The sequence below is a fragment of the Bos indicus x Bos taurus genome, chromosome 11 (genome assembly GCF_003369695.1).
Source record: "Bos indicus x Bos taurus breed Angus x Brahman F1 hybrid chromosome 11, Bos_hybrid_MaternalHap_v2.0, whole genome shotgun sequence".
Taxonomy (NCBI): domain Eukaryota; kingdom Metazoa; phylum Chordata; class Mammalia; order Artiodactyla; family Bovidae; genus Bos; species Bos indicus x Bos taurus.
In genome coordinates, this window is record NC_040086.1 from 24,304,403 (window position 1) to 24,318,599 (window position 14,197).

A 14,197-nucleotide genomic window follows, 5' to 3' on the forward strand; every position below is an offset into this window, starting at 1 on the left:
GGTCACGCTGGGGCCAGTGGGTCAGAGACTGGAGACCACCTAATCCCTGTCCACCAACTCTCCCTGCCGCCACCAACAGAGGAGAAAACTACAGAGATGCAGAGAGCCCCGGTGGCGATCCGAGAGGTCCAGAACTGACCAGAGGCAGTCTAAAACCCCAGTGTTCCTGCTCCCTCTAATATACACTTCCCAGGTTTCTACACTCTCTCAAAGTGTAGTGTAGTACATATTATCTCAAGATAATATGCAGGATAAGGTGATGAAAAGAATCCAGCTGTTTCTTCTCTGCTGATTTCCTGCAGCTTGCAGGTGCAAAGGACAATTTTCCGATGCAGTGACAAATTCCCTCAGTCTCCATCCCCTGTGCCCATCCTTCTACCCCAATTCTTCCACTGGAACTTCTTTTTTTTGGCTTCAAAAGGAGAAACTGCCTTTCCAGACTTTTTTTCAGAAATGAACTTGATACCTTATATCTAATCCCCAGGACAAGAGACCACATTTGGGTACGAGACCTCATAGTGCTGAAGATCTACACAGGTCAGGAATGACCGAAGATGTTGGCTAGCTCTTGTCATCTGTGTTACAAAGCTGACACCTGTCGCAGCCATGAACAGCACTGCTAAAGAGGTAATTAAGCAAACCAAAGCCAGGATAAAAGGGATTATTTCCCCTCCCACCCACACAGAGGGCTGTAGCCAGCTGTCAGAAGGACTTTCTTTCCATGACCCTCAGAGTACATTCCCCACTCCTAGGCACTCGGAGTTTCCACTCTTCCCCAGTGATCCTCTCTTGTATACACCTCCAGGCACAGATAATTACAGAAATCAGGAATCTCACCCAGCCATTCAAATCACAAAGAAATTAACAGGATCTTCAGATCTGTTTATTCTCCCTTATGTATTAAAAACATTAAAAGAAACAAGGAAATGATGCAGGTAAAAATTAGACCCATATCGGTGGTCAGCTTCCCAAAGTAAGTTTCAGCTCCTCCATTAACTAATCAGCTTGCAGAGCTCACCATGCACGCAAGCTAAGTCACTTCAGTCATGTCCGACTCTTTGTGACTCTGTGGACTGTAGCCCGACAGTCTCCTCTGTCCATGGGATTCTCCAGGCACGAATACTGGAGTGGGTTGCCCTCCTCCAGGAGATCTTCCAGACCCAGGGTTTGAACCCGCATCTCTGTGCCTCCTGCATTGGTGGGTGCATTCTTTACCACTAGCACCACCTGGGAAACGCGTGTACCAGCACTAATCTTTTCCTTCCACACCAGTCTCCATACAAAGACAAACTATCATCCACCGCACAGGCAATTTTGTCCTCTTCTGGGATGATCAGAAAGGAAAAATGTCTTCACTCCAACTTCCCCACCAACCTGAAGATCACTCTCCCACCCCTAGACCCTCACTTCTGTTGTCGCATCTGAGAAACAGGCTTTATCCACCCTTGATGGGCAGGACTGTGGTCATGAGACAGATGGATGGTCCTCCTCCTCCCTTTAGAGGACAGCTTATGAGTTTCATCCTCCTCAGAAGGATTGTGTAACACAAGCTGTCCAGATCTCTGAGAGAGAACCCACAGACACTCCACCTAAGCCAGTCGAGGTCCCTGCTGGTGCCAGCCCTTCCCACCCCCATCCCCACCCTGCCCCCGCTGATTTGGTACAAAGCCACTTCGTGTTCCATGCCAAACCAATAATTCGCAACACTCATCAAAATCTGCCTCCATCAACTGACTCAGCATTCCTGTTTTCCCAAGCAGAGCCAAGCTCCCTAACACCCTGACATCCTAGCCTTCACTTCACTGTTTACATCACATGAGAGCTTTGGGCTTTAGAAAGCCCAATCCCCTCTGGATCAAGTATGGAGATGATTCATCCTCTCTGAAAAAGACTACCCACCCCTTGATATCGGTGCCAAAAGGCTTCTGAGATGGGGCTCAGAGAGGACAGAGCTGGGGAGTCCTGTTGCTATGGAAACAAGTGAACCAGTTTCCAAAGGAGACAGACTAGTTTGGGGGGAAGCACTGCTTTGCCAGGGTTCCTGTAGAAATGGAGGAAGCCTCTGGCCTGGAGAGGCTGTGGCCACAGCCTGGGATCACGGTGGAGCCTTGGGCCACACGGACACTTTCCCGTCCCCCATATCTAAACCCTTGTCTCACTGAGAGATCCCACCCACCCCAGACATCCCATCTGGCCTTCTGGGTGGTTTCTTCAGCACAGCTCCCCCAGCCATGTGAAAGGTTTCCTCTGTGTCTACAGACAAAAAGCGTTTTGACTCAGTTTTGTGTTTTAGGAAGTGCGTTAAATTCCGTTAACTTTTGGCAGGATGGGGGTGGGGTGCTGAGCAGGATGACAACTAACAACTTGTCTGAACTTTTCACATTTCTCCTCAGTGCCTCGGTAAGGCTCACGATGAGGTCATCAATGATAAGGAGGGAGACCACCCAGCTGGATGGTCCCTCAACCCGGAGAGGACACTCCATAGGAATAAGCTGACAGAACTCAGAGGCTGCTTCACACACCAGAAGTAGCTAGCACAGGGCGAGGGCTACAGGGAGAGGAGTCAAAGTCCCAGAGACAGAATGTCAGGAAGGAGACTGATACATGAGTTATCAGATGCTCAACATTCAAGGGAGGGGGTGGCAAAAGAGACAATCCCCATCAAGGAAGATGTATAACAGAGAAACTGAGTTCCAAAAATAGAGGCTTCAACTGTTGGAAAGTCCTGGGAGCTGAGATAATAAAACTAATGATAACCTTCGAGGGCTTTCTATATGCCAAGCATTCAAGGCTATATATTCTCTCACATGTGTTACAGAATATAATCCTCATAACGACCCTGTGAGACTAGAAACCATCATGTGCCCATTTTACAGATGAGAAAACTAAGACTTTGAGAGACAAACAAGGTCACGTAGGTCATAAGTAAAGGAACTGGGATTCAAACCAAAACCAGTCTGACCAGAATGCACACTCTTGACCATGAGACAACAGGTCCTAGAAATGGTGACCATGTCCACTAACCAGTTAGAAATTAGTATGTGAATGATGTCGGGAAAGTTTTAAGATCCCAGAAAACAATCATTGGCTTCATCCTGATTAGGATATCAGTTATTCACTCCATGCAGCACCATTTTCAGGGAAAGTGTATTACGACATTTACCATAAGTATTTGTATCCTATGGTCAGATAGCCCCCTGCCTTTCCAATGCTCCTTGCAACAAAAAAAATACAACAGATAATAATGGGCTGAGTTAAAACTCCTGAACAGAAGCCCTTGATGTCCTGTCTGTTGATGGGATCCCAATTCATGATTTCCCCATTTTCTATGAGTCCTGGGGGAGATGGCAGAGAAGGCAATGGCAACCCAGTCCAGTACTCTTGCCTGGAAAATCCCATGGACGGAGGAGCCTGGTAGGCTGCAGTCCATGGGGTCGCAAAGAGTCGGACACGACTGAAGTGACTTAGCAGCAGCAGCAGCAGGGGGAGATGGTGGGCTCTTAAGATATGAGATGCAAAATCAAAGCAGGATGAGGCTCCAACCACCTCACTCTTGCCCTGGAACTTCCTCTATCTTGAGACACACTGCTCTCCCCAAATCATCCACCCAAATTAGGTCAAAAGCCTGAGGAAACCGTCAAGAGACAAGGTAGGAACAGGGGTCAGATTTTCTCTTTCATTGATTATTTTCTGATGACTTTAGGTCTGGTCTGGTTAAGCCGAATCCATCACTCTTAGGGGGTGGTGGGTGAGGAGAGGTGCAGATGTAGGAGTTTACCTAGGATGTTTAAAACCTCAGGGCAAAAAGAAAGGCATGAGAAGCTAACCTGAAGGAGATGTAGTTGCATACAGTAGGGGGATCTAAAGAGCCTCCTAGGTACCAGAAAGACTAACATAGTAAGAATTTTAAGAGGTAAGATGAAGGTAACTTGCTGTCAAAGGATGCAGATATGGCTAAAGAAACAGGGGAACTTAATTCCTTTCTCAAGCCATATAGGTGAATGGCTACCAGATGGTCAGACAGAAATACCTGTCTACAGGCTGCTAGAGAAAAATAAATAAATAAATGCAGGAAGAAATCAGATCCTCCAATGAGCAGGTAAGCAGGAAATTAAAATATCTGTACACTGACAATGCAGGACCACACGTGTTTTCAAAGAGACGGTTAGGAAGACAGTGTGAATATGTGTTAGCATCTGTCCTCTGTCGGCCAGCCTACACCCAGAGAGGGCAGTTACAAACCCCACAGCACTGGAAGGAACACGTTCCATGAAAACCCGTTCCAGTAGGAAAGGAGATGGGACAGCAGAGGCCAGGGCCCCTGGGGGAAAAATAGCGTGTCTTCCAGATCACACTAGACCAAGTAACAACATCTTTTCCTGAGCACTGACTAGGAACCAGGCACTTTACTGATCTAAGGGGTCCTGCGCAGCTTCTGAAATGGCTCTCACGGATTCTGGCCTTCTGTGTAATCCCTTCCCCTTGAGTGCGAACTGGACCTAGGGATTTGCCTTCAACAAATGGAACACAGCAAAAGTGATAGGATGTTACTTACTCCCTTCAAAAATATCTCCCTGAGTTATACCCCGCAGACCAATGGTGGAAGGCTCTTCTCGTGCTGACCAACGGTGCCTTAAACCTCGTCCTCTCTTTCAACCATCCTTTCTGTGCCCTTGTTGCTACATTCCTTCTAGAAGACACACACTCAGGTAATCCTGAAGTAGGAGAGAGCTTGGCCTCCTCTTGCCATTGTTCAGCTCCTTCCCAATCAATCTCCTGCCAACCACAAATTAGCATTACACAGGCATTTACAGTGCAGCCCCCAGGGACAGATAGAAGCTGCTAATCCTCCTGAAGGGCCACTGGCACAATAGCACCCGTGGCGGCTCCTTTGCGGCACTTCCTGCTCCTTTGTGAGCTGTCCAAGTCAACCACAGATGGCGAGGTTGCTGCCCCGCCCCTCCCCGAGCAAACAGGAGACAGTAGGAGCCAGAGGAGCACGAAGCCTCCAAAACTTTGCTCCATGACCACACCCCTGAGCCTGCATTCCCAGCAGAAGACTCCCTTGGGTTGGATTCTATCTTGGAGCCTCCGACCTGATCCTCAGCACACACTTCCATTTCCCATTTTTCTGCTTAGTGTCACAAGTGGTCCCCAAATGGGACCAACCTGGAGCGTGAATTGCCCTGGGGCCAGGACAGACTGAGACCTACTCCTGCTCCCAGCAACTTGGATTAACAAAGTTTGGGAGGGGAAGGGTGTTTGTTTCCTCTTTTCTTTTTCTTAAGGAAAAAGAATTGGCCTTATTGATCTGGCCTTATTGAAGTCTGGTTGAGCCTTCTGATCCCAAAGGAAGGCAGCCCTGTCTGGTTTTTCCAGGGTCAGTGTTATCCCCAGGTGCAGCCTTTCTTCAGCCCCAAGGGCCCCCATGAATGCCGCCCTACCCACCTCAGTCCCCAGGGCTGGCATTTTGTAGCCCCCTGACCTTTCCCTACAGCCCAGTCTGGACTGGAGGGGAGCTTGCTAAAAGGGAAAGCTCTTATCACAAACATTTCCTGCCTCCTGCCTCCTGACCCTGCTGCATACCACAGCCCTTCCCTGGCCAGTGCAGCCACCAACGGCGGCCTGCGCAACGTCTTCATCAAGGATCTGCAAGGCAGGGTCCCCCACACCTGTCTCTACTCCAGATTCTGCTCCATCCAAGCTCATAGATTCTTACAGGCCACCCAAAGAGGCTCAGTCCCTGAAAAACACGGAAGGAAGTCAGGTGGAACCAGAAAGAAAGAGGTAAGGATTTTGAGTTCAAATAGAACCTGTGACTCACAGCTGGAGTTCTGCCACCTCCTGGAGGACCCTGCTGTCTATCTCTGACAAACAGAAAAGCAGAGAGGAAGGTGAGAGAAAGACCTGCACACCTGCGAGTGTCCCTGTGTGTGGCTACGTCATCTGCATCTCCCTGCCGAGTGTTTCTGGGCTGTGTGTGGAGCTGAAGCCTTTGGGACTATTCGGGGTTTGTGTGGTGAAGGACCTAGAGTTGAGGGCCAGCGGGTCTTAGACCCAGCTGTGCTCCGCAGGTCGCCAAGCTCCTAGGTCCCTCTCCCCTCCCCACACCTGGGGCACCCTAGTCCCACCCCTCCCCACGGCCTACTCTGGCCTTCTCTCTGCCTCCTGCCCCCGGCTTGCTGTGTGGTCCCAGGCCTCTGCCAGGAGGAGAGGGAGGGAGGGAGGGATGGGCCAGCATGTTTACAGTCAAGCATAACTGAACCTTTATTTTAAATAAATAAAACTTTTAGCCAGTTTTATTTCCCTTTTCTTTCAAAACGCTGTTTTCTCCCACCTTCTCCTCCTCCTCCTTCTCCCTCCTCCCCTTCCCATCATAGCTCAGCCTTCATCTGTGGGGCCACCCAGGGAGGGGTTGCGGGAGGGGGAGGCACAGAGGCCCCAGCTGACCCTGGGGCTTAGTGTCTTCTCAGGTCATGTGATACCCCCCCACACACACCTCTCAGATGCCCACAGAGCCCCTGGAGTGCTTCTGAATTCAGGGATGTCCAGCCATGAGGAAGAGACTAAACAGGAAGCCCAGGCCCCGCCACCATCAGCATGGTGTCCATCTGTTCTCCCCAGTCACTGGGTTGCCCATGCCCACCCCCGTTCCACTATGAAATTGCCATCCGTCTTCCACTTTGGCCTGTCATCTCTCTGTCTCCCCTGTTGGACCTCATCCATCTGTCCCTCCCACTGGACCACCGTGTCTCAGTATCTCCTTTGAGTTGTCATCAATTTACTTTCCCCATGAGATGTCCCATCTGTCCATCATCCCATTGGTCTGTCCTTCCATCCGATCCCCTTGATCATGCTTTTTTGTCCATCTGTCTCCCCTGCCCCCATAGAGTATACTTCTGCCCATCTGTCTCCCTGAATGGAACTAGCAAAGGCAGGTCTCTGAGATCTAGGGACAGCTGAAATTCTGTTCTGATTTTGATCCCGACAAAAATAATCATAGCTACCATCAATTAAGTATCTACTATATGCCATACACTATACACACATTACCCACTTTAATCCTCCCAGAGCCCCATGAGGGTATCTTTAGTGCCCCACCCCCACCATTTTATGAGTAAGGAAACTGAGGCCCAGAAGAGTAGAGGGTCTTGCCTAAGGTCACACAGCTCCTAGTGGCAGACGCAGGATCCAGAAATAGTTCTGCCCATACTGAGTAGGGGTGAGGACACAGTCTCCTTACTCCTCCACCCCGAGGATATAGGACTCCCCTGCCCCTGGCCCCTCTGCACGTTTAATTTACACTTTGCTGCTGGATGTTTTCGGGCTGATGAAGTTTCCTCCCTGCCCTGGCTCTGCACAAAAAGAGGAGGAAGAAAAGCAGCCAGATGTGAGAAGGATTGAAGGTCTTTTTGGGGGGATGGAAAGTGATGTTAAATAAACATCCAACAATATTCTTTCTGCAAAACGATCCATTTTCATGGCACCCAGGAGTTCGTCCAAGGGTCTCTGGGTCACTGGGGAAAAAGTGTTCCGTGTGTTTTGGCTCCATGTTCTTCCATTGGCCACAAAGAACTAATTCTTTCAATTAATGAAATCAGCACTGCTGATGGAGATGTACTGACAAATTATTTTCAAGACAAATATATTCACACCAATGGTGGGGCTGATAGGCCTGAAGGATTTGGAGGGCACAGAATGAAGGCTCCCCCACCAGTCAGACACTGAGGTCATTCACGATGGCCGGGTTGCTGACCACTGCCTCCAGGGACACTTCTCTCCGCCTGGAGCCATGGAGGCTGGGCTGGGTTGTCTGTGTCGAGGGGCTGACTATCAATGGGCTTCTGTATGGACCCGGCAGGTCCCCAGCACCCCTCCCCTCTCCCCTAGTGCCCCAGCCAAGTCCCCTTCAGGGCCTGGTCTGAAGGGCCCATTCAGCATGTAGGATTCTCTGATGGGAAATGAAAAGGAGACAGACAGATGCTTCCCTGGAGCTGAGGAAAAGCTGGAGGCCTGGAGACCGGAAGGGAAGCCTGAAGCCACAAAGGAGAAGCCCAGTGAGAAGAAAGAAGGGAGGCTGGAGGTCCTGAGGGAGGAGAAAGAAAGGAAGGAAAGCAGGAGAGGAGGCTGGGGGAGGGGATGGAAGGTGGGAGGACTTGATAGGGAGGGAGGAGGCCGGAAGGAGGCCCCCAGGCCCAGGGAGCAATCCCTGTTGGGAGAGGGAGCAGAGCCAGAAAGCAGTGTGGGATTTTTTAAAGCCACAGATTTAATTTCCTGATGATGTTTTTTTCAGGCTGATATTAGCAGCATTTTTCCTTTCCTAAGCAGATCTGTCAGTTGTGGAAAAGTGATCCAGAATGTGCTGGGTGACAAGGCCCAGCCTTTACCAGGATGGGCCCACAAGGATGACCCAAGGTCGAGCCAACATTTCATCTCCTTTTTGAACTCTAGAGAATAGGACAGATTTTGCTACTGGCCAGTCCTGGAGGAGGAGAGAAATGGTTGCTAGGCAGCTCTGGTGAAAAAGTGACAACTAGAAGCCAAAGGTGAGCTGAGTCCTGTCAACTAGCCGGGAACCCCGGGTTTTCCTGCCCAAACCCCAATTGAGTCAGTGTTCTGAGCTTTGAGGGTTGCAAGTTAGGACCTAAAGAAACCAAAGCCCAAAGGCCTTCAGAGCACTCTACACTACCACCAAACATCTTTCTAAAACCTTTCCTGTGTAGAATCCATCTGTGCAGCCCTGGGTTTACCAAATAAATTCCACACCCTGAGCCAAGAAAGCAAGGCCCTCAAGAGCCCAGATGCCCAGTGTAATCCAAGACTGGCTGCCTGGCCATCCCTGGGGGCTGGTACCACAGACTACTGCAGCAGAAAGTGGCATTTAACAAGAACCCCCACCCCCACCCCCAACCTCTACCCCTGTCCCCCATGTGTGTGCTCAACAGTAGAAGAAGCCCTGCTCCTGATGGCTTCTTCTCACTCCAGCTAGCCTGCTGTCACCATGGACAACTGCTGTCCCCACACACTGGAATCATAAACTTCTCCAAACACGTCTTTCACTTTCCAATTCCAAGCACTGGTTCATGTCAGCCCCTCCATCTTGAAGATGCTTCTTCCTCTGCTCACTTAGAAAATCTCGTCCACATTGAAGATCCAGCTCAAATACCACCCCTCAAGGGAGCTCCCTCCTACCATTCCCTTCCCTTGCCAGAGGTTAGAACTTTGATTGCAGCTGATTTCATCACCCATGAAGTGCTTTCCACTCTGTCTTGCATTTTGGTTGCTCACATATTTATTAAGGGATGGCATTATGCAATGGTTTACAGGACTTCCTAGGTTCAAATCCACACCTCACTGCTTCCTAATTGTGGCACTCAACAAGTGCTTAATCCACTTGAGCCTCACTTTCCTCACCTATAAAATGGGAGTGATAATTATACCTACTCATAGAGTTGTTGTAAGGATTTTTTAAATGTATTTATTGCATATAAGCAGAGACATTGCTTTGTCAACAAAGGTCCGTCTAGTCAAGGCTATGGTTTTTCCTGTGGTCATGTATGGATGTGAGAGTTGGACTGTGAAGAAAGCTGAGCACTGAAGAATTGATGCTTTTGAACTGTGGTGTTGGAGAAGACTCTTGAGAATCCCTTGGACTACAAGGAGATCCAACCAGTCCATTCTAAAGGAGATCAGTCCTGGGTGTTCTTTGGAAGGAATGATGCTAAAGCTGAAACTCCAGTACTTTGGCCACCTCATGCAAAGAGTTGTCTCATTGGAAAAGACTCTGATGCTGGGAGGGATTGGGGGCAGGAGGAGAAGGGGACGACAGAGGATGAGATGGCTGGATGGCATCACCAACTCAATGGACGTGAGTTTGAGTGAACTCCAGGAGTTGGCGATGGACAGGGAGGCCTGGCATGCTGCAATTCATGGGGTTGCAAAGAGTTGGACACAACTGAGCGACTGAACTGAACTGAACTGATTGCATATGGATATGCCAAACAATGGCATATAGTATCTGCTCAATAAATGGTTGTCAACTGAATGAAACAATCCAAAAAAGTGTTTTTTAGTCACAGAAGAAATAGATACTATCCATAAATCTCATAGCTTACTCAACCTAGTACGGCTGACAGATTATTTTGTGTCCCTTTTCCTAGAATCATAATTGTTTTTTTAAAAGAATCACTGTTGTTGTTTCTCTAATAATCATTAGTTAAAAATTCTTGCTTCCTCAATTTGGTTTCCATGCTGTCCCTCTTTGGGTTCTCTCTGCCCCACTCCCTGGTTCCCCTCTGAACACTTAATATTTTCTTTCAGTATCTTTTTAAATATTTTAACTAGTCATAAGTATTTATTTTATTTTCAACTTCTTTAATAATTTAATCATTAACATTCTTTTGACTCCCCAAAAAATGTTTCTTAAAACTCATATTCTGTGTTTTTATCTCCAAGGAAATACTTTGGCAGGGTTTTTGACCAGGAATGACACATTCTTTCCACAGCTACGCAAAGGGGGAAACTGAAAACCAATAGAGTCACATCGCCTTGATCCTATACCCAAAGAATTCCTCATATGCACGAGTCTCCAACTCTCCCACTGGCCATATTTCTCAATGCTGTCTCTACCAAAAATGTCCTTTCTGGTTAAATCCTTTTGGAAAGTGAAATGAATGCCATGAAAAGAAGCTCATTCAAGATGGGGGTTGTTCCAGAGTGCAGTTGCCTGGGATTACAATGGTCCCTGATACATAACAGACCCAATTATGGCATTTTTTAATTTCAATCAATAAGCATTTTTAATTTCCTTTCAGAGTCCCCTAGAGTGACCTGGTTGGGTTTAAGTGCAATGCAAATATCAAGCGTCTCCCATGGTGTGTCTGGGTTTATGTCTCAATCTTCTTTTTATTATCCAGGGCAACATATTGATCTTTGTAACCAAGCTCCTTCCACTCTGATAGAAAAAGAATTTCTCTCTTCTTGCCACTCTCACCCTGGCTTAAAGAAGGGAGAAAGGGCCAGATAAACCTACTCAATTTGAGATTTCAAGGAACTGCGGAGAAATGGAATCTCAGGCAACTGGGAATGTGATCTACATGGGAAATCCCTGCAAAGACACCTGCTTCTCCACAGGTCTTTATGTCCCAGGCTCTGGAGGTGCAGCCCCACGGGAGTGGCTTCTTATTGGAAAATGTAGCAAATACACATACACCAGAAGAGACAGAAGGCTCCGTCTGTGGGAAAAGGACAATCGGTGAACTTTCAAGCCCAGGGGGCGGGAGCAAGGCTTACAATTTGAGCTACATGTCTGGAAACTCAATACTGCCCGGAGTATCAATTACCTCACAGACTCAGCTCCTTTGCTGCTGTGAGGGCAGGAGGAGCCGGGCAGGTCTCTGACATGAAACTCTCTGTGCACTTTTAATTAACTCTAAGAAATGTGCATCAGATCTTCTAGAAAGGGAGATTGTTCTGCCCGGTTGAAGGACACGGGAGTCATCAAGATAGGAATTTGAGTATGACAAAAATATCAAGAGGTTCCCATGTCTGCCCTAGGCTGGGGAACTAAACAGCAGAGGGTTCACTCTTTAAATCATGGGACTGAGATTATTGCTTCACACCAAAATTCCTGATCGGGGTCTCTTTTCCAAAGAGAATTAAGAACTTCTCCTGTGCTGTCTGCTGTTAAGGTATCAAATGTCTTTGGTACTCAAGCATCAAAATGTAAGGAACCATCATGTCTTGATTCTATACAGGTTGGTAATTCCAGGTACATGGTTGTTACAGAATTCTACTGAACATCTGAGTGTGAACTCTCCCCTCACTCTGAGCCTGCCTCTAGACCACTAGACTAACTCTCTCCAAGTCTTCATTCATGTATTCTCCACCAACATTTAGTATGGACCTACCAGTACACTTGACACTATTCTAAGAACTTGGGATACAAATAGTCAAGACACAATGACCACCCTGAAGGGGCTTATTTTCTAGTAGAAAATGCAGATTTATGAATTAATAATAATGGCAGCTACTATTAATTGGACCCTTATGACAGATTTTTAAAAAATATTTTTAATTTATTTTTGACAAAAATTATCTACAAAAATTAATAATTATTATTAAAAATTATTTAATGTATATAATGTGATGTTTTGATATACAGATATGTTGACCACAAACTAGCTAATGTATCCATCACCTCCCATAGTTAAACATTTTGTGTGCAGTGAGAACACTTGAGATTTACTCACTTCACAAATTTCAAGTCTACAATGCATTACTATTAACTACAGTCACCATGCTTTATATTAGGTTTCTAGAACTTACTTATCTTATAACTGAAAGTTTGTATGCTTCAATCAATATCTTTAATTTTCCCCAACTCTCCAGCCTCTGGTAATCACCATTCTGTTCTCCGTTCTTTTTTTTTTCTTTTACATTCCGCATATAAGTGAGATCATGCAGTATTTGCCTGTGTTAGTTTATTTTACTTGCAGAATGTTCCCTAGGTTCATCCATGCTGTTGCAAATGGCAGGATTTCCTTTCAAGACTGAATAATATTCCATTATGTGTATGTAATATATATTTAAGCCTTAATAATATTCCATTATATATATATATACACACACACACAAATAGATCTCATATTTCTTTATCCATCAATCTGTCAATAGAGACTTTGTTTCCACCTTATGATATGATATGCTTTCAATAACAAAGAGATTGTGAAAAAGTGGAAACAGTGACAGATTTCATTTTCTTGGGCTCCAAAATCACTGCAGATATTAACTGCACCCATGAAATTAAAAGACACTTGCTCCTTGGAAGAAAAGCTATGACAAACCTAGACAGCATATTAAAAAGCAGAGACATCACTTTGCCAACAAAGGTCCATACAGTTAAAGGTATAGTTTTTCTAGTAGTCATGTACGGATGTGAAAGTTGGACCATAAAGAAGGCTGAATACCAAAGAATTGATGCTTTTGAACTGTACTGAAGAAGACTCTTGAGAATCTCTTGCACAGCAAGGAGATCAAGTCAGTCAATCCTAAAGGAAATCAACCCTGAATATTCATTGGAAGGACTGATGTTGAAGCTCCAATACTTTGGTCACCTGATGTGAAGAGCTGACTCACTAGAAAAGTCCCTGATGCTGGGAAAGGTTGAAAGCAGAAGGAGAAGAGGGCAACAGAGGATGAGATAGTTGGATGGCATCACCAACTCAATGGACATGAATTTGAGCAAACCCTAGGAGATAGTGAAGGACATAGGAAGATATCCAGCAAACCTTGGGAGACAGTAAAGGACATAGGAAGATAGGAAGCCAGGCATGCTGCAATCCATGGGACTGCAAAGAGTCAGACACAGCTTAGCAACTGAACAACAATAAACAGTAGGCTGGGTATGGACCCCAAAGATGCTCACTCCCTGGTATTCATGTACTTCTGTAGTCCTCTTCTATACTGAGCAGGACTGACATCTGTAACTAGTAGAATTTATGGGGAAAAAAACTGTGTGCCTTCAGAGACTGGGCCGTAAGTGCTATGCAGCTTCCATCTCCGAACGGGCACCCTAGAAGAAATCTGACCGCCATGTGGTGATGACATTCAAGAAGCCCTATGGGGAGGCCACATGGAGAAGAAATGAGGCCTCCCCCCAACAACCTGGAAGGAACTGAAACCTTTTGCTAACAGCCATGTGACTCAGCCATCTTGAAAGCAAAGCCTCCAGTTTCAAACAAACCTTCAAATGACTGCAACGTCATTGGAAACATCAGGTCAGAACCACTCAGCCAAGTCGTTCCCAAATTCCTGACCTACAGAAAGTGTGTGAGAGAGTGTTCATTATTGGTTTAAGCCACTAAATTTGGGGTAATTTGTTCTGCAGCAGAAGATAACTAATACAGTGCTCTGTGCTCACTATCTGTTGAATCCTCTTGCCAGTCCTGTTGAGTATTTATTCCTGTCCCAACTTTACAGATAAGGAAAATGAGATTTAGAGAGGTTAAAATAAGACACAAAGTCAGAGCTGAAATCTAGCTCCACTGGGCTTCAAAGCCTGTGTTCTTTCCTCTGTACAATCTAGGGTTCTCAGTGCAAATGTATATTGGGAACATCTGTACAGGGAAGAAAAAGTCACAGCGGGAGAAGTAGTTCTACCTGGGAAAGTCTGGAATCAGAGGTGAGGAGGAGGCAG

The 14,197-nt window shown here is 46.6% G+C and overlaps 1 long non-coding RNA gene across 1 annotated transcript in view; it reads right to left on the reverse strand.

Moving 5' to 3' along the window:
- Window positions 1-14,197, reverse strand: part of LOC113901130 — a 779,591-nt gene that overhangs the window by 764,089 nt on the left and 1,305 nt on the right. The window lies entirely within an intron of this gene.